General features: G+C 40.5%; 1 protein-coding gene across 4 annotated transcripts in view; it reads right to left on the bottom strand.

The window, feature by feature from the left end:
* Window positions 1–21,196, bottom strand: part of tanc1b (tetratricopeptide repeat, ankyrin repeat and coiled-coil containing 1b) — a 118,993-nt gene that overhangs the window by 79,745 nt on the left and 18,052 nt on the right. The gene's annotated exons all lie outside the window — the stretch shown is intronic.

Here is a 21,196-nt window from a genome sequence, read left to right as displayed (position 1 = left end):
AAGCAGAAATATACTAGAAAATAACAGTGAGACTGTGCCTGAGGAAACAAATTCAGCCAAGAGTCCACTGGCTGGACACTTTTTCCAGTCACGTAGAATATCCTTGACCCCAACGAGAACCGTGGAAGTGGCTTTTGTAGTGTTCTGATCCAAAGAGATGATTTTATGTTAAATAAATCTCCAAAGGACAATTTTAAGAAAAACAATTTAATGTATTTTACGCAGACCAGAACTTGCAGAAGCATTTTGTTTAGATAAATACATTTGACCAAACTGACCTTGAAGCTGACCCAAATGACACAATGTACCAAACCATTTACTTTTACTACCATCCTGAATCTGAACACCAGGAATGTTAAACCTCAGAGGAAACCTTGGCAAACCTTATTTTGCTGCAGAAAGCAGCAAGGTTCTGACAGGATGCCATTTCTGAGTATGTATAAAAACAGACATACCATAGCTATCAGGTGAAAATGTTTAAACCCAAAACTTTTCAGGGGCAAAAGCAAAAGTGTTGGTTCGAACTTAATGACACATTTTTTTTTCAATTTATCAAATGAGTTTTCACAGATTCCACACCGCATTATAAAACTTTCTACATTCATATAGTTTCAAGGTATTCAGTTCGCTGTTATGTAAGCGTGTTACAAAGGCAGGTGCCACAGGCTGGCAGAGAAATCAGCTTACACAGCGGGGATAATGGTGGATTTCAGCGTACAGCAGAGTGGTCTCTTACTGAGATTTCCTGTAATGATTTGATCAAAACTAAACTATGCATCTCCTGTTTCAATGGAAAACAGCTTTGAAGAAGCCAATACAGAACACTTAAATTATGATGTTACACTCACATGATATACTCAGTGCAATAAGTATCCAATACACCTATTGCAATAAGGTGGTTTATTTAAACTGTCAATACATTGCCCTCTTTTTTGCCCTTACTGTAGCTGTCCTGTTTGCAAACACTGCCGCATCGGCCTCTGCTCAATGTTACAGAGGGAAGGTTTACTGTCCTCATTCCTCAATCTCCACTTTGCTGATCTTTTGTGTATGACTGCAGGGGTTGATGAAGAGCCTAAATAGATGCAAAGTATTATCTCACTATCTGTAGTCGCATGACAAAACTGTCCCATGTGAGTTAGCTGACTAACACATGATTCAAACTTCGTTGCATGTGAAAGACTATTTGCTGATTCTGAAGGGGAAGGGTATTCTGTCACAAACATTTTGGACCACCCACATCTTGCAGTGTGGTTTTGCTGTCAACATTTCATTCGAGGGTGGAAACAAGTTACACTCTTTCTGCCATGCCAGAAAAATGTCAGAGATAAGTCTTGATAGGTTGCTAGGGCTGCAAACAAACAGGGCTGGTGGAGGTGGGAAAAACCTGGATCCTTGAAAACACAGGGCCACATAATATGTATTTAAACCCAGGGTCATGGGCTAGTGAGTATTTCTCATGCCATCGGGGCACATGAGAAGGACATCCAGTTAGTGGAGTCAATAAGACTGCCGTGTCATTGACCACTGAGTTAAGATAACAAGTAATTCACTAAGCCGGCTGGCTGGCTGTCCCCTGTTAAGTATTTGTAGTTACTCAGGACGAAATGTTTCATCAAACTCATTTAATGAATTCAGTCATTCACATGCAGGTGTCATTCATCTTCCTTCGTCTCCATCCAAATTCTTTCCCTCTCTGCAGGAACACAGCAGAATGTTGATCAATCCCAACTTAGAAAACAAGCACTCACCACTATCAGCTGGGCTCATACATGTTTAATATGATACTTATTTTGAAGATTACTGGTTTGTTGCCTTGACAGAAGAAATCCATTACAGTGAGCAAAAAAAAGGGACATCAAGGCTGAACAAAAAGGACAAGTGGTGGTGACATTATAAGAAGGGAATGTTGAAGCTTTCATAGTTTTTGAACTCTCTGCCAAAAGAGATGTCACGAGAACCGGTACTTTGGTACCAAGTTGATGCCAAAATTCTGAAAATGTGATAATACTCATCTTTCTACTGTACCACAGGAACAGTCAGGGCTCGAGACTAAAGGCGTCCCGTCGACAAAAGAAAATGTGTCTGGGACCCATAGACTCACTGTCGACGCAACAAGGGCACATCCTATTTTTTCCCTGACAATGCTACATTGTGAACAACAAATCAATGTTAAAATCAGCAGGACGAGAGCTAGTTAATGTTAGTCCTGCACGCAGCTAAACAGCTACGTTAACTAGCTCTTGTCCTGCTGATTTCAACACGGGAGGTGCCATTGATTTACATGATGATGCTCAGGCTCTATTCAGTAAAAATGAAATAAATATTGGGCAAAGGCAAATTCTAACGTTATCATGATGTGTTCAAATGTAATCTTGTAAAATGTAGTTTTGGCAAGAAAGAGGAGTTGTTTTCACAGCAATATAAAATACATAATAGAGAGGGAATTATGATCTGTTTAACTTCCTAACAAAAAAACAGTATGCAAACAGTAATAAAAGGAGTGAAGTCCCATTACATATTGCGTCATTAACACTGTTATTCAAAATTGAACATTACAAAAATAGAACAAAAATCCTACCCTGGTATTCAGAATGCAGTACTTGAAGTCTAACATATTCTAATCAACACTGAGCAGCTTGAAGAACCCAAATTGCAACCATGATTCATAACAGTTTTTAGAAGCTGCATCAACCTAAGCTTGCAGGACTATGACTCAGAGGAGAAAACCTCACCTGTGGGGGAGAAAAAAATCCTTTTTACTTCTCCTGGATATTTGCCTGAAACCACCATAGGGAATAACAACAGTTTTGCTCCTTGTCGACTAATCTTTCAAGCACAATATGATAAGTTTAGGGGTCATCAAGACATCCACATTTCATTCTGTATCTAATCTGTATGAACGTGGGGGTAAATGGATACTTGTGTGAATATAATCACAAAGAATTTAAAACTGAAAAAACTGTTAAACTAGTCATGGTGGTGTGCAAAAATCTGCTAGCTTGCAATGCAAGCCAGCAGATTCCTCTTATGGTGTCACTGTGACCTTTCAGGGCAGCTATAGTTCACTTTCTCTGCTGTCAAACTTACATCTAGGACTAGATATTCCCTTCATTTTTCTGTCTCACCTATTGAGATACTGTTCTCCTCACAGAAATGGCTCCCCACAGTCTCCACACATGACTTAACCTGGCTACTAGTTGGCTCAGTGGAGTCCAAGCCCCAGATGGAAAAAACAGCTTTTGCTTTGCTGAGAACCAAACCTGAATGGAAAGACCATTCGAGCCACGGAGCCAGCAAACGGCAAAGTCATCTATTCTGCGGCATCAAAGTTGCCCACTCATCACGGCCACAAATTAAAATGTATGAATTATCAACCTCAAGATAACATGTAATACCTCACTAATAATACAGACCATACGTCAGCAGAGCCAGCTAAATCGCAACTGCAGATGTGGAGAACCACAGTAATGACAATTAGCTTTGGTTCAGTTTTTCAGGACTGTGCTGCTTGGGAAGACTTCAGCAGATTAACTCTGACGCCTGTCTGCAGCCAGAGGTTTGCAGAAATAACTGAAGACTCAACTACAAGAGGCAAGCTGCTATTAGCATCCTCTCTCCGCAGGGAAATGAGTGTTGTTGGGCTGCCGGTCTAATCAGAAACAGAGACCCATTTTCTCCACGCCTCCGCCTCGCCACGGGGGACACAAAGCTGTTCTGTGTTTTAAAAGGCTCCTAAACAAAGAAGAATGCCAGAGACAGGAAGCGGAAAGGTTGCAATGACACCTCTGCATGCCTCCAGACATGGAAAAACCTGTGAATGATCCAAAGGTCATTTAGTCAAGGCCAGGACCTGCCATCACCCTGACCTGAGTGGGACCTACTACTGCACCCCCATTGATACTGACACGTTTAAGGGTCCTTAGGGAAGTGAGTGTGTCTGAATGAGGACTGGGATATGGAAGATATGATGCAGGGAATCTAAGTTAAGTTCTCTCTGTGGTAGGCATTCAACACAACTGTTTCCCCGATGTGTGAGATTGAGGGTTTTATTACTAAATGAATTAATCAGAAGTAGAGCTGTCAAAGTTAACAATAATAACGCATTAATGCAAATTTGTTTTAAAGTTACTAATTTCTTTAACGCATTAACGCAACTTGCAATTTTTAGGTTGTAGCGGACTAATTTTTTTAAAGCTATAAAGATACGGGCATCATATTAAACTAGAAAACCTAAGGAATCCATTGTTACCAAACATGCCATACTAGCTTGTGGCAAAGGAAGCTGAATAACGCTCCAAACTTACGCTAAATTTTGGTGAGGAAAAACTGTCATGGCCATTTTCAAAGTGGTCCCTTGACCTGTGACATGCCCACTTTATGATAATCCCATGCAGTTTGGGGCAAGTCATAGTCAAGTCAGCACACTGACACACTGACAGCTGTTGTTGCCTGTTGGGCTGCAGTTTGCCATGTTACGATTTGAGAATATTGTTTATGCTAAATGCAGTACCTGTGAGGGTTTCTGGACAATGTTTGTTGTTGTTTTGTGTTGTTAATTGATTTCTAAAAATAAATATATACATAAAGCAATAAAGCAAGCACATTTGCCCACTCCATTGTTGATAAGAGTATTAAATACTTGACAAATCTCCCTTTAAGGTACATTTTGAACAGATAAGAAATGTGCGATAAATTGGTGATTAACTAGACAATCATGCAATTAATCGCGATTAAATATTTTAATCGATTAACATGCCCTAATCAGAAGTTAATGATGATATATTTTGGGGCACCCTGGTGGTCCTAGAGTTTGGGCGCTGACCATGAACCATAACATCCCCTGTTTGTGTTGACCAGGGATCTGTTTTGCATGTCATTTAATCTCTCCCTCCCATCACTTCCTGTCATCTTTCTACTCCAACTCTTGAATAAAGACATAAAATTCCCCCAAAAATACTTCAAAAAATAAAGTAATGATATATTTTGTACAAAATTAAGATGATAAAACCCATATGTGCAGGATTTGAAGATTTTTTTATTTTTTAACTGCAGATAATATACCGGGAGAAATGCTAACCTTCTGCATTGTCAAACTAGTCAAAAGACCAATTCCTGTGACAGCAGCACGAGCTCTCCATTCATGCGCAACCTGACATTTAACAAATACATTTAAGATATCATAATGGAATTGGTATTATTTGTGATTCTGTGGTGGGCATGATAATTGCTGCAATGCAACACAGATGCCCTTAGAGAAACAGTGCACTACTATAATTATTTTTACAAAACTAGCAGTATCTAAAGGCTACATTGTGTAACAGTAAAAGCGTCCAGCGGAGTGTTCACTTGCTGCAGGCACAGCAGGTCGTGGCTGATACAGGTTTCAGCCATATTGCATGCTAAAGAGATTATGACAGAGTTGTAATTGTGGTAGTTGGTTCTGAAAACAAGAGGCGCCACATAAAAGCTGGCCGTCCAAGTGCTGGTGAATGGGCTGCAGTGTGTCACGGTGACTGCTCTGCCATCTGACCGACACTTTATAACGCAGAGGGACACAAGGACAGAAACTCGCCAGTGCTATTTCAGTTACTTTCCTAAACCCTGGTTGGGGCAAGGCCTGCAATTTCAGACCCTGCTGTGGTCAAGGAAATCAACCCTTTCTAATTATACAGTGCTGCCCCGAGATGATGTAAAAATGATTACAGTCCCTTGCATGCTCTTTCCTCCTCATCAAAGTGAAGGGCCAGAGCCCATGAGTACATGCCCAACCCATAAAAAACGGTTCAATATTATTTCAAGACATTGATTTAGAAAAATAAACATTAAAGTAAAAATCAATTTTTTTGAGCAGGTCAATGTGAGTCAATCTTAAACGCTTATTCCAACCAATGTTCCGTCTCTCTGGCTCCTACGTCTGCAGTCATAAAGATGGAAACACTGCACTTTGAATTAAACTGCATAAAAAGGGAAATATAAAATTGCAACTGAATGCTGATGAGGGTATTTTCATTGTTTGAAAATGCACAAAATCATATTTTTGATAATGAATTTCATCCTTCTGCATTCTGATTACAATATGTAGTGAACGATTGTCCAGGTTACGTAGCAAAGTGACCATCCTCATCAAATAAAAGTCAACCACAAAGAAACCCATTTCTCTTTTCAAGCATGGCGTAAGCATCCTCCTTTTCCCCCTGCTAGCACATTGAATGCTGAATGCTTTGAAATGTCTTTCAAGGGTATAAATCTGGATGATGTCTTTCACCTCTCAAGTAAATCTGTGCGGTGGAATGTGATCTGTCACTCCTTGTGAGGGAATGCAATCCCCCACTGAAAGACACAGACTCTCTCCATTGTCCAACAGAGGCCTGACCTGTCCAATAAAATGATATAACCCTGAGGTAAACTGTATGGGTTTATGCCAGACTACAAAAAAACTTAAAGGCGGTGTACAAAATAGCAGAAACACATTACAATATAGCAGCTCTGTCGCAAATAGGGCTGTGTGTGGCACCTCAGTGTTTTTTTAATTGAAGTATTGTGCCCATAGTGTCAAGGAGTAAAACCTGTCAAGTTGGCACCTAACTGTTACACCTTGTTTATGCTTGCATGGCACGGGCCTCCACAGATGGTGCTCGTGATACGAGCATGCACAAAGGCGTTTATACTCAACGCATTGCAGTATTCTCCGAAACACCAGGGAAGAAGTCAACGAGTGTTACTGAAAGAAAGCCATAGACCAAAAATGCAACTCCTCAATACCGAGGAGGAATTTGAATCAACTGTAAACTCATATCTCACATCAAATATTCATGGGCTTACTTTATCACCTTTACACAATCCCTGTAAAGAAAAATATTTGGAACAATAAATGTATTATAATGAAATGGAGGTTGAATATCCTGTAAACAATTTAATTTGGCTGGCAAAATATTTAGTCAGATGTAGATTTTTAGTCTGGATTTTTGGTTGGTGTAGATTTGACTCCGATTTTTGGTCTGATTGGTCCGAACCACTATCCTGACCCTGTCAGATGGCTTGTTTCACAGAACCATCTGAGAGCTGTCATTGGAAACTGTTTAGAAAAGAGCATGTACTTTCAAAAAATACTTGGCAGGTGATTGGATGAACCATCTGTCAATCAAACTAACAAAAGCGAAACTAACTGAAGGCCAAAAACATTGCCTTCAGTGCTATCTTTGCTCTTCTTTCCCTCACAATACGCCGATTGGTTCGTTGTCTGACGAGCCAGACACAAACACATTACTTGAAGCCTGACAAGATGGATTTTCGTGTGATCTTGTGATATCGCAAGAATCCAGCTGCCGTGCATGGTAAATCAAAGACAGATATCTCAGGTTAATCTCTGTTTGTCACTGTTAGACTGCTTCACTGCTAAACCATGTTAGTACACAGAATTACATCATATAATTACCAAATAAAGTTTCCGTTTCACTTTTCTCCATATAACGTACAACGGAATAAGCATGCTCGCTCACTCGGCCGTATGTTTCTGTTATTCTCTCTCTTTGGGGAGTCAGTTAAATGACACCTAAACACTAATAAAATAACAACATTTTCACAGAAAACTTGTCACAAAAGTTGGACAATGGCGGCTTGTGTCTAACCCAAGAGGAGCGGAGGGTAGGAGGGTTAGCTGACGCACATTGACCTATTGACCTGCATCACTGTGCCTGTCTGAATGGGAAATCAGATTCCAAAGACTATGTAATGTAGGAAAGTCTCAAAAATCATGATATACGTCAAAGACAGACTAACTTTAGTAGAGAGGAACAGTGGTGTTTCTGTTACTTTGTCCACTGCCTGTAGCATTCAATGGAAACCACTTGGCTTGCCACAAAGAAAACTAGTGTAAACTATGTCCGTAAAAGCTGGTTATACTAGAAAAGTCTATTTTAACAATATGATCCATAAACGTATACTGTACACACACACACAAACACACGTGCACACATACACAAATACTCTATTAACTTCTCCCTAGTTAATTTTGTGGACCACGGAGAAAATGAAGAAAGGCTATAATTAATGCAGATTCTTTCAGTCGACACACAAAGCACGATGACCATAGGACAATCCACCAAAGGGGGAATTCTCCCGCTAGACTGAGTGCCAATGTGGATTCCCTGTGTACTTCCGAGACCGGGGTGACAGTCCCACAAAAGCTGTCATGGTTAACACACAGCAACCCGCAGAGAGCAGAGAGAGACAGACAACGAGGAATACAGCGTGGGGGAAGGTATTCAATACAAGTCGTCTATGATGATGAAGGACAAATTAGATCTAATATGTTAATAAGATGCAAATCTGTCTGGTTCAAAATTTACTAAATAATTTAAGAACTTAAAAAAGAATAAAATTTCTGTTAATCAAAGCCATACAGTCTGTGAAAGAGGCATCAGTGTTTTTCCCATGAGGTCTTTCTAATTTGAGACCACTTTACTGAGTCAGCAGTAGCCATAGGAACAGTCAAAATACTGCATAAGGCAGCCTGACAAAAGGCTATAAAACACAGAGTCATTTAAGTGATGAATAATAAGCAAACAGAGTGTGTTAGCTCTCTTACAACACATTTGTCACATGTTTTGTTTGCACTTGTATAACTCGCGCCTCGTTGTCCGCCTGGCTTCATTGCTGGTGCAGAATTAAGTATATAGGGGAATAAAAGGCAACCAAAGTGACATCTCTTCCTTGCAGCGTTTCATTTTCTTTTCTTTTCACTCTCTGTTTATTGAATGTTAAGTATATTAACAGACTGCTCCACAACCCTCTTGTGGGCATATTTTTCTACCACGAAATGTCAATTTCGTCTGCAACAATCAGATTCCATTAACTCTTCAACTGTCCAGAGCAGCTCTCTTACGGGTTTTCAAAGGATTACTCATCGATGCTGGTGGCCCCCGAGGAGAGAAAACAACTCTGACAGGGTCTTTAGTTTTCGCTTGTCAGAAACAGGAACACTTCCTGCAGCTCTGAAACCCTCGACTCAAATTCATATGCACTTGATAATGAGAACAAATTAGCTGCTTTATGCAAACGCTAAGATGCTGTAGGCAAGGGAAGAGTGTTTTGAATCCAAAGCACTGAGACTGTGTCTGTCTCTCTCTTCTCCTCTGATGCACAGCTCTGCAGTGGCCTGAGCTCTGGAATGCCTTCTCCACCGGCCCCAGGGGAGGAGAGGCTGACAGGGAGGGGTATGTGTGTGTGTGTCTTGGGGAGAAGAGGAGGAGGAGGAGGAGGAGGACTGGGCAGGAACCATGACATTTCCCATTTCTCTTCATAAATCGCCAATTTAAGTGGGTATGGGGAAAAAAATATGTGCCAGACAGTATCTTTACCATGTTTTATTTCAAGGTTTATGACAGGGAAGCACTAAGAAGGCCAATAAAGGGGACTGTCAGAGGAGAAATACTGTGTGCTACATAATAGTACAAAAGTCAAGCCAAGCAGATTTTAATTAGACCATTCTCACTGAGTAAGAGGATATTTCTATGAATACCGATGAACTGCTTGACCTACCTGAGAACAGTCTGTGCAGAGAAGAGCAGGTGTGCTATAATCATGAAAATCCTCAATACTAGCTCATGATTGCACACATTTGGTCCGTCCTACAAAGACATGGAAACTACAGTATACTGATGGTGGGATCTTGCAAAGCTACTATGTGTGTGTTCACGCCATCAATCAGTCTCAAGGTCGCTGCAGAGTACAGTGTTCTCAAAGTTAAACAAAATGCAGGAAGAGCATTACTGTATTTCTACCACTGAAATGCAGCATTGAAAGAGATAGGTAAAACCTGGATAATTAAAATGGGAAATAATTGTGTTGTCAGGAGTGAAAACAGCTACACTATTTTCTAGATTTAAGGTTGGCATATTGTAGACGAAGGACATTCGCACATTAATGCAAATGTTTGATCATCCATGAAAATGTAATTGAACCAAGTGGCCATGTTGAATTGCCAAGGGCTTGACCTTGTTTCATCAGAGATTTAGAATAAATTAGGGCATATCCACTGTTGACAGTCCTGGCTGGAGAGTTATTGATATTCATGCTAGCGGTATTGTGTGTGAGGTCCCAGTATGAATGTCTCTCCGCAGGCCTCCTCAGTACCAGACTCTAGGCAAGTGGGGCCCACTGTTCACTCCCACACTAAAGGGAAAATGCACCCTCTCACCTCCTCTATCCATTCTTAGTCCAGCACCACTAATCATAATCAAAGCCCTGAGAGTGGTCAAAGGAAGTCACACAGGAGTATACAAAAATAGGCTTTACCATGTGGTTATTTCATATAGACTATTACCAGAAAACATGCTATATCAAGATATACAGTATATTGTTATCGAGATATGAAATTACCTATATCAGAATAGACGAGTTTGGCCATATCGCCCAGCCCTAATTGAGGCCTTGTGGCAGTGCTACATCATCTCTTTTTCATTTCTGTCAAGCATCATCTGCATTGACGCTTCTGATGTGAAACCATAAAATGCCTCACATGGGTTTTACATGGGGTTAATTGCATAAATGTCCTCTACAAACAGCTGGTACAGTCTAAGCCAAGGACAGATGGATGATGGATTACAGAGGACACTTGTCCATGCTATGATCAATCACTTTAACACTGTGAACACAGCTCTGGGGCCACTGTGCTTCAAAGTGGAGGAGTCAAAATGCAGCCAGATGACAAATGGTTTTGTCCCACATTCTCAGATTTCTCTCAATCTTGGAGCTTTCCACTTCCAATTCTTGACTCCTATCTATTTACAATATGGATAAAGCTGCTCTAAGACAGAAATGGAGTTTATGTCCAGGCAAAAGTGCAATGTGGTCTGGAGTACTATGTTGCCATGGAGATCTGGTTTAACAACAGATTTGGATTGCCATTAGCACAGATCATTAGGCAGAGCTTCTGCTGGGGCCAGGTGAGGTCATGAGAACACCACTAACCCCTGGACAACAGCCTGTTCAGTAACGTTAAATGGACGAGGATGTGGCACAAAGGCTGCCCAATCCTCCCAAAGAGCCTAATCCCGTAAGCAAACAAGGACCAGGGGAAATCTCGCAGCTTTGTACCATCTTTGAAAATCTTTGTTAATGGTGAATCTGTGTGAGTTTAGCATCAATCACATTCGCCTCATTTCATGCAGTTAGCGGGTTGATAAGAACTTATTTTTCAACCATTAGCAAGTGAACGCTATCCTGATTTGTTAATTTCCTGATTAATAATGTAAGAAAAAGTTAATTACCCCCTCTGACACTAAACAGGCTTCTTAAAAAAGCTCCAGCAAAATGCACCCCAATTTCTATCCTGCTCTAACCACTTTTCTTAGGCATTAGTAAGCTTCACCAATAGAGTTTTCAACTACAGATTGATCTTGAAATGCCACCTTTAAACTAATAGGTATAAATATGAAGATAGAGCACTCTGCGCAAACTGCTCCGCTTCGCAATTTAAACTCCATCCCCTGTTCTTTTGAGGGTGGGCACAAAGGAACCGAGGTCATTAGTTCAGCCTGTCTCAAACCGTCGTGAGCTAAGGATGGCAAGACATTCATCTGCAGGCACAATTACCCAAAAAAAGTCTCTGTGTTCAGAAATGCAGAACAGACTAGTGCAGGGACAGCGGAGAGAGAAAGGGGCCTCGAAGCCCCAGACTGAAGAGAGGTCTCCAAAGACACCCACACAGACTTTTCTGAGTAAGACTCTGTGACAGCATGGGTCGGTGTCTGCACAGAGAAATGGCGATAGATGAGAAAAACACAACCCTCTAAATTCTTGGAAAAATATCAAAGTCAACTACAGAGAAGTGAGGCAATCTACATCCTACGGGTGACAGCATACACATCTGCATAAAGAAACGACACCGTAGGGGCTCATTTAGATCACAGACAAAGGATGTTAAAGGTATGAAAGCAAAATGGAAAATCAGGAGGAATGTGTTTGCCTGGGCAGGTCACGCTGTAATTAGAAAAAAACAGTGGCCTGCTGACCTCTCCAGCGGATGAACTGCCATGACAGCCACTATCGCCTCCTTCAAAGACCATCCAAAAACACCCTGGCATGTTAACTGATAAACTGTTTTTCCTCCTCTTTGAAGTAGTAAAAAACTATTTGTGCTTGGATGGCGGTTGGAATGAGGGGGGGGGGGGGGGGGGGGGGAATATGACTGGTGTGTTGATGTGCTGTAGATGACATCACCCCCTGCTTCCTCATGTATTTGTTTGGCTTCTTGTCCGTTGCTGTGCACACACTTCCAAGGTCACAGGCACCATCGATGCTGAGCGTTGGAGAGCCAAATTAGGGTAATGGAGAGTGGTCGCCGGCTGCTACTGCAGACAGATAGTGGGCCTCTGGGAACCATATAGAAATATTTCTCCAAATTCCTCCCAGTCTGAAGCCACTGGGTAAGAAGAGCAGTGCCAGATTTGACCATTAGCTAGTGCATTTAGCTCTCCTACATGTGTTGTCGGTTTAATTTCACCAAAAAAGGACAATGGGATGCAAATTATAGTTCAAATGAAATCAATCCCTATAAGAAAAACGATATTCATCAACACTTAAATGAGCCATAACAATAGTTTTAGGTACAGTGGAATTCTCAAGCCACTTTATGTTTAATATTACCAGTTGTGCCACTAGAAAAAAAAAATGATTACCTCTTGAAAAAAGAATTCAGGTGTTCAGTGATTCAAATAGGTGTGGAGTTATGCCCACTGACAGTTATTTCAACCGGTTGGAGAAGCACTCGCCCAATCAAAGCTTTGAAGATGGGATCAACAACGGGCACATCACCATACCTAGCTACAGTTCATCCATGAAAAATAGACTAGACCAGACAACATTTTCCCTTGGAGGGACAAAACTGGAGCTTAATGGTGGGCCACGGGCCGAAAGCATACACCTATTGTTTTGTATTGTTAAGATTCAAAATGGTAGTAGGATCCCAAGTTCCCCTAATTGAATACTCTTTTAGCTTTTACATAGTTAACCCCTTAAAACCCACCTGCTGAACACAATTTGGCTCATTTCCAGTCGAACCCAATTCAAAGAATGCATAAATTAACAACCTCACCAATGAAAAACTGCTAAAATGAACACGATGATTAGAGAAGTGAAATTAAATGGCAATTCCGTCTGATAATCAGGCTAGATTTTAACAACTGATTATGTAACATAATGCTGCCTTTAAGTGGAACTTGTAGGTTGTATTTTTGACATGTGACTAATTGTTCTGTGCATTGAAGCTGTAAGAACACAACTGTTTGTTATGCCACTGGCAATACAAATTGATGCTGACTCAGTCCCCTGTCAAAAACACTTAATCAGTTTGTGTTTTTCAATGTTATGCCAAGGAACTACAAATGTTTTCTTGTGAACATGTTAAACAAAAGGCACCATAAGACTTATATACAATATATCAGTACAATTAGGTTAGGCAGCATTAAAGGGATAATTTGGGTGATTTGAATTGGGGTTGTATGACGTACTTATCCATAATCAGTGTATTACGTACAGTAGGTGACATTCAGCAAACCCCCAGTTTGGAGAAGCAGATAGGAGTTACCCTTTTAGAACCAAAGCAATGTACTGCTGTGAACAAAGCTATTTTATCTACCCAAAAGAAAGGCCCACCTAAAAAATGTAATATATATATATATATATATTTAGAATATTGTTGCCGGTTTACCTCGTCATGAGACAGATATACAGTATATGTTTCCGACGGGAAACTGAAGCAGTTATCTATGCTCTCACCAAAGCAACCAAAGTCCATTGAAAATTTACCTTGCAGAACACAGGAGTTGCTGGTCTACCGCTGCATCGATCGGTTAGTTTGTTTGTGCTTTACCAAGCTGTGGGCGTGCCGACTGTCATAATACACTGACTATGGATAAATACCGCATACAACCCCACTTCAAAAACACACAAAATATCCCTTTAACACCTTTTAGGATTGCTTGGCAACCAAAGGGAGATTTTGATGCATGGGATGTGATCAGAAAAGGATGAGCTTCATAGCCTTTCTTTTTAGAAGTCTTAAGTCATGTGATGTGAAAGTTAAATGTAGCCAGGGGCCTAATGTTTGTTGTAAAAGTCTCTGAAAACAGAAAACGGTGAGGCTGGCCGACCAGGTTCACTGCATTCCCCGAGAGCCCTTATTTTGCTTTTCAGTAGGAGAGACTGGGAGTGTCTAATGTGGATACACCTGAGGTTTGTGGGCGTGTATGTGTGCATGTGTGTGTTTGTATGTGTGTGTGTGTGTGTGTGTTTGTACATGAACGTGTGTGTAAGTGAGAGATGTGGTTTTGAGCTACGCCCTGCTAATCGTTGCCTGCTGGCTGCACAGTGCTTTGATAGCCGCGTAGGTCTGTGCACTCAATGGTCTCCTTTGTAGATCAGGTGCATTCTTTTCTCCACCATCTTAAATCCTGCCATAACTGTCTGGACATGGAAATCTAGATAAACATGACTGGGAGCAAAAATAGCAAACATAGGCCAAAAAGCCATTTCACAATTGTCAGCACAGTTTTCTTTTAATTAAAGTTACAAGGAGGGCATAGGATGGTAACCTAGATATAACCTTAGAGGTGTTTTTAAGTGATTTAAAGATCTATTTGTCCCCGAATACTTAGACTTAAAAGCTCAAGGGGCAAACTAAGAGTAAACCCGAGCTTCATAGCTGCATGAGTTTTGTTTCAGTACTAAGTGTTTTCCAAAAGGAAAACCATGAGCTGATGATAAAGGAGTCAGTGGTTCTGGTCTGAGCACCAGTTATTATGGTTAATCAAAGGATGTTAATAATGTATCTTGAGGTTGCCTGCCTCTCTTGCTGTCTCTGTCGCTCTCTATCTGCGTGTGTGTGTGTGTGTGTGTGTGTATGTGTGTGGCATAACATGGAGTCTGTCTGCCTGTCCTGCACAGGTCACATGCTGTATGTAATCTGTGGTCCAGACATCCTGTGGCTGGCTGTGTGCATCTTGTCTGTCTGTCTCTCTGTTGGTTCAGCACTCACAACTTTTAATTTTGTGACACCAAATTTATGAAAAGAACAGTTTATCTTTTTTAAGTTAACAAATTTTACTAATAATAATATTGTTTGATTTGTTATTCTAGATTTTGACTTTATTTAGACTCAACTTTATATTAGACTTTTGATAGTGTTTTCTTTTCTTAATTATTTGTTTAGTTTAATTATTTTCTTGTTTAGTAGCCTTTATTTATTACCAGAATAAGAGAGGCAGCCACATCCATGTTTTCTTTGTGCTTTGTTTGCTTGCTTTTTTGTAAAATTAATAATTCATCAAAAAACACATACATTTTGCATGGACAATGGACTCTTTTGCCTGCGTAAAACACAAACCTATGGGGCATCAGTGGCCCTTTGATTTAAGTTTGATTTTTGCAACAAATGGCCTCTACAACTTTCATCCAGAAACTACGCCAGTACTACATGATGCATTCCTATATTCACCTGGAGCACACTCTTGGTGTAAGCGAAGCCGTTTTCCTAATAAAAGAAAATGTTAAATCTTCCACCCACGATGGAAGAGCACAGCGAGGGAGTTTTTCTTTGAGTTCCCTTACAAGCCACAGGACAAGGAGGGAGCGTGTCTCAAAATGGCTGCGGTAGATATGGCTAGAGGAGGCCGCCACCCAGCTGTTCACGGAGAAGAACCAGGCTAACACCGGCAGTCTGACACTAGAACCTGTGGGCAGACTCTGTACTGAGGAGTGTTTGTTAATGTCTGAGGGGATGGTCGGCCACCATGTATCTGTCAGTGAGGGAGTTCACTGTGATCCTGCACCCGGTTTAGTGCTCAGTGTTGTGGGAAGACTGCACCTCAGACTATTAACAAAGTTCTTAAAAAGAAACCTTTGTCACCCATATTAATAACATGAAGCACATCCGTTGGCTTCAGAAAAAAGTCATCATCTTACAGTGGCTGGCACACATTTAAGAGACCAAGGGTGAGAGAAAATTGTAGGGCAAAAGCAAGCCTGTTGAGTGTTTTAGTATTTAACTAATGCTGCTGCCTTCAAAGGACAGCCTGTGGTTAATTCTGACTCACATTATGAACAAAGATGGAACTTTTCCATTTCTGATAGCCCACAAGAAACCGCTAGTTTAAAGGTCTTTGCACATCAAGTCTGTATTTTTAGTATGCATTTTTTTAATTCGTCATCCGATAAAAAAAAACCTTATGCACAGAAACCTTGCACACTGAGTCCAATGCGTTTTATTATTCTATTTGTTGCTAAAATTCGCAATACAAGACAAAACTGAAATAATTACGTGGGTGCAATGGATAGCGCTAGCCCTAAACAGGGCTAATGAATGACTATACAGAAGCTATCATTAGCTTCCTCGAGCACAATCACTGCTGTCTAATCTTTCATACATCATTTATTTTGTGACCATGCCTGATTACAAGCTGTTCTGCAATCACCTGCTACAGTTTTTTAATTTCTGCATCTCTGTATGTTTTATTTCTATATTGTTAAGTGCTTTGTGCATAGAGACAAAATGAATGTTTATCATGCCATTTTGGATGATGACGTTTGCACGGGCAGTGGCTCTGAGTGGTGAAACAACCCTTTTTTGCCGTTTGACGGATGCGAAAAAAAACGCAGAAATCAAACCGTTCCAAAAACTTTAATGACGGACGAAAGTTTCGGGGCCGGTTTGAAAACGTGATTGACACAATGTGAGATCGTATGTAATTTTGTAACAATTTGGGATGAAAAATAAGGTGTGCAAAGGCCTTAATCCTGGGCAACAAAGGTTAGTGAAAAAAGCTGTTTTAGCTGTGAAAACCTACGGCTTTTTCTGAAACAAAACATTATGATGACATTTTTATATTTTCCCAGTAACCAATAAATAAACAGCTTTTGTTTGGACAAACAAATGTCCATCAAAAGCTCTTTTTTGTTTGGACAAATAACTGCCCAACCACCTGTGGTTATTGTTTATTGAGGGAAGTGTTCCCATAACAGTAAAAATTCCACATGTCAAACCCCTGAGGGCAGCGGAAAGAGAAAGAATATAGACAACTGGGAAGGAATCTCTGCAATGTCAGCTGAAATATTTAACTGTATCACCACAGAGAGGAAATATACACTATAGAAAACAGGAAGAAGATTACAGAAATCTAGTATTGTCAGCTTCCCAACTAAACCACAATAAACAATAACAACAGCAGAAGCCCCTGATTCAAAAATATTATTTGCTTTATCAACACTCCACTGGCAGGCTCAATAAAAACTGGGCATTATAAGCTTTACAAAGGAAGTATTTATTGCAGGGCTATTGAGTCCACCCCCTGAAGGAAATCCAGCATGCATGCAGGTTTAACCTACTAACTCTATCATCATTGTATTGCTTCAAATTTCAAGAACCATGTGAATTCCTACAAACAAAACAAAATCCTGCTTTGAAACCAATTTGCTGTTGTCTGACCCTTGGCAACAAATCACCGTTTCGTGTCAAAACACTAAAGAAACTCACAGAAACTGCAGAGACAGCATGTACCAGTCAACAGAACAGCTGAGGCAACAGAGTGCAGTGCTTAATGGTCTCACACACATACACAAACATACACCATTAGTTTGTGTATGGCTCCTCTACATGATGAACAATCCCTTTATCTTTCCACTTTATCTTCCAGAAATCTAAATGAGGTTCTCCTAATCAGAAATTGCCTCTTTAAAAATGACATTGCAGACTTAAAAATTCTGCAAGGCAGCAAATCCGAAACACGTTCTCGAGCAATTCTTCTTATCCTCAGTTGCTTCTCATTATATTTTTTTCTGTCTGAAGAGAAAAAAACACCCCTGCTGTGTGAGACCTTGATGATAATAAAAGTAAAGTGGCCACATTTACTCTTCAGCTGTAAGCCATGCTGCATTTGAAAAGAACACAGATATATCACATTTTAAAGGGGACTTTGGTTATTAGATGCAGTTGTTATCAAAAAAGATTTTCAGGCAATAGGGGTGGGAAAAAAAAATCGATTCACCTATGTATCGCAATTTGTTTTTTAATGATTTTGAAATCGATTTTTTAATTCCAGAATCGATAAATTTGCTTCATTTGAGTCTATGTGGAGGTAGAAGGAAGTTACCGCTTTTATTGTTGTAGTTTGAGTAACGTGACGTCATATCTGTTCCGTATCCGGCAATCGAAACAAACCGCAGCCTGCCGCAGTGAGACGAAATGATAAAGTAGAAAGCTGCGGAGGGTCTGCGTGCATATGACCTGCACCCTCACATTTGAAACTACACATACAGTAAACTATGGAAACACTTTGGGTTTCACACATTGCCAGGAAAAGCAGAGCTAGACATCATGGCTAAAGCTGCATGCTAACTCTGTCATGGACAGGAAACGCTATCGCATCGCGGTAACATGCGGTCAAGCCAGCCGCCACTCACATCTCCGTGGTCAAATCGGCCGACACTACAACTGTAGAGCACCCATATACTGACATTTATGTTAAATGCATTTAAAAGGACCCCGATGGAGCTGACCATGGATGTATAAAGAGAACGGAGCTGACGGGGAGAACTAAGGAGAGCTATCGACGGACTTGGCGAAGTTAGCGGAAATATACTTGTGTGACTACATCTGGTTTTCAAAACAAGGTGTTAAAGGGAACTATATATGCAAAATACATACATATGGAAATAAGATTGATTAGATTATATTCACCAGAAGTATAAAACATTACAAGTCCCATATAAATTAAAAAGAAAATACCACTTATTTGTTCTTTGAGTTTTAGGTTGCTGGGAAAAAAAATCGAAAAATTGTGCATGAGAATGACTGTTATATTTGAATTCAGGACATCTCTGACTACATACATGCTGAAAAACATTTTTACTGTATTAATATAGATATTTTCCTAAGTAAAAGTCCCTAGAAGTGCATGATTCAATCTAGTGTTAAAAAAAAGTTAACAAAAATCACAATAAATCATAATATCGAATCGCAATACTTAAAAATCGCAATACATATCGAATCGTCACCCAAGTATCGTGATAGTATCAATTCGGGAGATAGGTGTATTGTCCCAGCCCTATCAGGCATCCATGTAAATGAAAACTGCCAGCATAAGATTTGCACCAATCCTTTGCTCCTCCCTCTTGTTTTAATAGTTAAGCTATTCTTACTACTCTTGACAAATTTATCTCATGTCAATGCTATCATTATGCAATACAGGACAATTATTGTCCAAGTAGATACCACTGCTAGGAAGTTAAATCAGGGCAGTAGGGTTGACACCCCTTTTCTGTGCCGTCAGGTCAACAACAGGGCTGCTGCCTCCCGTCCAGCCAGGTGCTGAGTTGCGTCTGCCTCCGTACTGCCAAACAAACTACGAAAAGCCCTGCCAACTGGTGGCTGCATATGTGTGTACATGTCTTGTGTGTGTGTGTGTGTGTGTGTGTGTGTCTGTGTGTGTGTGTTTGTTGGAGGAATAAACAGCTGAAACTGTTATCAGCCACAAAGAGTGTGCGGCAATGCATGCTAGTGTGATTAACACTGAGTCACCCACAACAGACAGACAACTGTCTGGCAGCTGCCCCAAGCGGCCGAGCTCATTGAGTGGTAAAGCCCAAGTTGGGGGGCCTTCAGAGGCATTACCCAACACACACTGTCACACACAGCCACCCACAGCAATTAAAGCTGAGTCAAAGATGCCGTTTTTGTCGTTCACATCATGAACAGATACCGACTGAAAATACTCCCAGGACAGAAGCGACAGCAGGAAGCAGTATTATTCAACACAGCGAGGCCTCTTTGAGGTAAAAATAAAAGAGACAGCCGACCACTTTTGTCGAAAAGAGAATTAAATCTTGGGGAAAATGCAGGCTTTTTCCTCAAGTGTTTAAAGTCAACCAAAGAGATTTGACATAGCTTTAAGTTTAGCTTTACTTCATTTGCACCAGCACAAAAAAAAACCTGAGCTGCACCAATTGATTGGCCCGTAATTAAATTTCGCTCCCATTCCCTTCTATAGGCTGAAAAGATTAACCAATTGATGACATGTAACTTAATTATATGTACTGTGGACTGTCATGTGCCCTGTCTACATGTGTTTTCACGTTGGACCTCACATAAATTAATTAAGACTGGAAAATCAACAGGTTTGCTACCTTGGTTTGATGTTCTGAAGCTGCTCTGCTATGCACAGGGTATCTTCTGCCTATAGTTACTATAGGCTTACTACTGTTATTCAGAACACTGCATATTTGCATCAAGATGGAAAACAGGATGAAATACATTCAGACAAACTTGCCTCATGACAAGACACTGTCCTAAAACAATTCTACCAACTTAAAAGAAGCAATTAGCTTTGTAATGAACTACAACCAGACACTGCTGTGAATTAATAGGAAGTCATAGGTGAAACCCGCAGTAAAATCTGAGGGGCCTGTATCCTCAAAGAGAACACCAATTAAAACGCTGTTTGGTTCTTTACAATATAATCATCTTCTTGTGCCTCCGGGTCCCAAATCTATTAACTCCAGTGAGGCCTACTTGCAATGTAACCTCTCTCAAAAAATGTTGACATCAAAGGCAGCAGGCCACAGCAAACTAACATCCCACTTCCGGAGTGGCAGACCATTAAAAAAAAAAAGAAGAGGACTTAAAAGGGATTAAACAGGCCAATTCCAAACAGATTCCTTACAGATTTAGTCTAGGAGAGCTGAGCGAGAAGGAGGAGGAGGAGAAGCAGGGATCTAGGAGGAGCACATGATGGAGAGACTAAATTAGCAAACTGTGTGTTTTTGTGGTATTGGCAATGGGGAGATCCCAAAGGAGAGCTAATGACTGTAGTGGTATCTGGCACAGGGGCCAAGTTTCCTTGACTGCTTTAAAGTTGCCTCCAGTCCATAGCCACCATGTCATGAGCAACATATGCTGAGCTATCTTGCAATTATACCATTATCAAGGTCTTTCCTCCCACTGATTTTCATTATATGTTGCTGAGCAGATTTTACAGGGACTTTGTACTTCGGGTCCTTCTGAAGGAAGGAAGGTCTGTACAGTCTGACCTATAAGAATTCAAGCACTGTGAAAAACAAAGGGGTTGACTAATAAACATAATTTCCATTCATCAGCAAAAAACAAACCAAATAAGCTTGTAAGCAAAAGATAAATACCGAT

Source organism: Sebastes umbrosus, chromosome 13, assembly GCF_015220745.1.
Source record: "Sebastes umbrosus isolate fSebUmb1 chromosome 13, fSebUmb1.pri, whole genome shotgun sequence".
Lineage (NCBI taxonomy): Eukaryota > Metazoa > Chordata > Actinopteri > Perciformes > Sebastidae > Sebastes > Sebastes umbrosus.
This window is presented reverse-complemented; position numbering and strand designations above follow the sequence as displayed.